Genomic DNA, 3,914 nt, shown 5'->3' with positions numbered 1-3,914 from the left:
AAGATGCATCTACTACCACTATAAAAGCACGAGAGGGCGGAGAACCAAATCATCCTATCCATCAAAACCTGCAATCCGATGGTCTACATCCTTCCAGCCTACTAAACGTGTTTTATGCTTTAATTACCCATCTTGCCATTGGGTTAATCTATTATTTGCCTTCGTTAATGAAACCCTAATCCACACCGCATCGAATCATCCCGCACGTCGTCGGGGACCCCACCTCGCCCACGTCTCCCATTATCCTTTCGTTTTGTCCACCCGTCACTCACCATTCACCTCCTCCCTCCTCCCTCCGAGCCCTTCAGCGAGTGCGGCAACGACGACCTCTCCTTCACGGCCGCCGCCGCCGCGGGCATCCACCGCCTGCTGCTCTCCTGCGCGGCCGGGCGTCCGACGGCTCCATCTCCTCGCTTGTGGCCGAGCTCGAGTCGCCCTCGACGTCGGTCGACCCGCTCCACCGCGCGGCCATGGAGCTGCGGCTGCTCGCCAAGCACAACCCGGACAACCGCATCCGCATTGCGGCGTCCGGGGCAGTGCGGCCGCTCGTGGCGCTGCTGTCGCACACCGACCCACTGCTGCAGGAGCACGGGGTCACGGCACTGCTCAGCCTCTCCATCTGCGACGAGAACAAGGCCATCGTGGTCGAGGCCGGCGCGATACGACCGCTCGTGTGCGAGCTCAAGTCGGCCGCGTCGCCCACGGCCAGGGAGAACGCCGCCTGCGCGCTGCTCCGCCTCTCCCAGCTCGACGGCGCCGCCGCCGCCGCGGTCGGCCGCGTGGGAGCCGTCGCGCTGCTTGTGTCCCTCCACGAGGCCGGCTGGGCACGCAGGAAGAAGGACGCCGCCACGGCGCTCTACGCGCTCTGCAGCGGGGCGCGCGAGAACCGCCTACGTGCGCCCCTTGCTGGACCTGGAGTCCAGCATGGTGGATAAGGCCTCCTACGTGCTCCACTCCCTGGTGGGCTTTGCCAAGGGCCGCTCCGCCACCGTGGAGGAGGGCGACATCCCCGTCCTGGTGGAGATGGTGGAGGTCGGGACCTCACAGCAGAAGGAGATCACCACGCTCTCCCTCCTCCAGATTTGTGACGACAACGCGGCCTACCACACCATGGTTGCCCGCGAGGGCGCCATCCCTCCCCTCGTCGCCCTCTCCAAGTCCTCCTCCGTGCGCGCCCCAAGCTCAAAACCAATGTACCAATCACGAGCTCCTCATTGAAGCACACTCGTTTTGGCCATTACAATCACAAACAGAATTTACAGCTTTCGATATACGGGGTACTAATTTGTTTTGCGATTCCGCAGGCTGAGGCGCTAGTCGAGATGCTACGGCAACCGCGGAGCGGGAGCCTGCGCGCTACTAGGCCGGCGGCGATCGTTGCGGCGGGTGATACCATTCAGTTACCAACTCGATCTGGACAAGCCTCTGATCCAGAAGAGGATACAATCCTCTACTTCTTCCACGCCTTCACCACGGATCCAGGAGGTTACTGTCCCCTGGCTGCTCCATGAGGTCGCCATCGTCGTCTCCTTCCTATCCACCCAGCAGCCAGTGTCCGGACTCCTCCTGCACGGTTCAGCTCCACCACCTCTCTTCCCCTTTGTGTGAATCTTCCATTTTTCTTGTTAGTTCATACATATGTCTAGCTATGATAGTTCATTGTCTGTATCTCTCTGATTTGTGTGCAAATTTACACACCCTCTATGTCAGTTCAGTAGTCGTAATGTAGTAGTTGTTCTGTTTAGTCTGATAGGACAACATAGATGGAGTAACGAGAACGACTAACAAGTTCTTCACTGAACTTTTTCTGCCTTTGACTACAGATGATGTGCAAGTCCCATGTGCCAGGAATATAGAGCTTGGGATTTGGGAATCATGTCAGGGGTAAGGACACGTGACTTGAAGCATTCTGAGGTAAACTCTATCGTTCACTTAAATATGTAAGATCACCTCCCTGTTCTTTTATTCGGAACTGGCTATAGTTTTTGCTGTCCAGGATAAGCATGGCTAGATATCATGAAAAACTTATTTCTGTCTATTTTGTATAAGTGTAATTTACCATAAGAAATAATTCTGATCTATGTTGTTTAACATAATCTTAATTTCTCCATATTGTGGATGAGCACAATGAACAGTACGTCTACAATCAAACTTGGATTAACATGACTGCATGAAGACTGACTAGGAGGAATTGTTGTGCTTGTGGAACATCGACCTTTGTAGAGCCAGTCATGTTAACATACCCATATGATGTCCTTGGAATTTTATCTACGCCAGTAGACCATACAGAATGGTCACGTCTTGGCTGTTTGGGTATTTGTTGACTTCCCAACACCAAAGACTGGAAGAGGACTTGGTAAGAGTCAGCATAATATATTTTGTTTTATTTCTTTCATTCAGACTATAAAAGGAGTATGTATATGTAGTTACTCCCATTGCTGCTAACAATAGCTTCTTTCATGGAGGAGGTTGTAGCCCTATGCTAACGGTACTTTGCAAAAATTTCAGCCATTTAATATGCATTGTGCGGAGGAATATAACCATTTGCATTGGCAGAGACCCCCACTTTTGAACCTTTTCTGTTCAAACTGCAGATCTCTTGAGTTTCAGTAAAATTCAGTACTGTTTTTCAGTGTACTCTGTTCTGGCAAAACAATAATTTAGTAAAGGAGTACATCATCTTTTTGTATTGTGATTATATTCATGATATTTTGTTGCAGAAAATAAAGAGGTTGTAAGATATGTGGCACAATGCAATAATAGACAATGAAATCTTGGCTACAGAGGTGCGAGCCGCGTGTCTCTAAACGCATTTTCTTCCCTGTTGATCAACTTTATTTCAGCTTATCATTAGGTGCACATACTCATGAGATTATCTTTTGGCTAGATTTTAATTATTTAGATTTTCCTGTGTTGTTTCCTCGGATATGCTTGCTGTTACCAAAATGCGTTGATGGTAGGTGAAATGTATTTTACACATAAATACTTCAACTATCCTAATTAGGTAGGATATATGGGAAACAACATGCAGGAATACAAGCATTGAAAGAAATGTTCAATATGTGTCATCCTTGATTTATATTTGTGATACTTTTCAGAATCCTTCAGCAGGCTTTTGTTAATACTTTTTATGGAAATTGTAGAACAGTATCTATAAGAAAGGAAGGAACAAAACTATGTATGTCTACAAACTGATGTTAGAACATTGTGTAGGTTCTGGTCACCCATCAGCTCAGCTTCTTGGACTATTATAGTAGAAAATGTCATAGTAAGCTGGCATTCATGGCAAATAGCCTGATCATTATACAAAAGTTTGCTTTGTTCACAGCCGATTAATTTCATCAGTAAGAATTTACTAAGACGACGATGGCAATAAATTGTTTTGGCACATGAAATAGCAAGACAAAGGAAAGACTATATGGCATGTGAACCGACATTGAAGAAATGTTCAGTAGGCGTAATGTAGTAGTTGTTCTGCTTTCGTTCCATTGAGAATGAACATAAATTGTACTGGAGTGTGTATGATCAAATTGTGCTGAATGCTTGGATACTGGTAGCAGATGATTGACAGATGAATAATTTTGTAATCAATAGTGGATTTGGTTCTGTGATGGATTAAGCATGCTTTTCTTACAGCAAAGCTTCAAGGACAGATTGTGTGTCTGATTTATCTAGCGGATGTTTCTTTATTCTCCATTGTGTTGTGTTATGTAAATACTTTTTAAAAATTTGGAATTGCTATGTTGCGCGCTCGACAATAAAAATAATAATAATAAGGCTAACATTTTAATTTATATTATTTGCACAACAGTTTCAGTTAACAAAGGTCACATCAGGGAGTTTCATGCAAGAAAGAATTTTGTTTTAAAAGTTAGGAGGCTATGGTATCTTGTATTTTTAGTATCCATCTCTTT

At 46.5% G+C, this 3,914-nt stretch overlaps 1 pseudogene; it reads left to right on the top strand.

Annotated features, from left to right (window-relative positions):
* Nucleotides 1–240: 240 nt before the first annotated feature.
* LOC123070124 (U-box domain-containing protein 4-like) lies at nucleotides 241–3,650 on the top strand (annotated as a pseudogene).
* The last annotated feature ends 264 nt before the right edge of the window (nucleotides 3,651–3,914 follow it).

Source organism: Triticum aestivum, chromosome 3B (assembly GCF_018294505.1).
Source record: "Triticum aestivum cultivar Chinese Spring chromosome 3B, IWGSC CS RefSeq v2.1, whole genome shotgun sequence".
In the NCBI taxonomy this organism is placed as follows: Eukaryota; Viridiplantae; Streptophyta; class Magnoliopsida; order Poales; family Poaceae; genus Triticum; species Triticum aestivum.
Note: the sequence above shows the minus strand (reverse complement) of the source record. Positions and strands in the feature narration are given on the sequence as shown.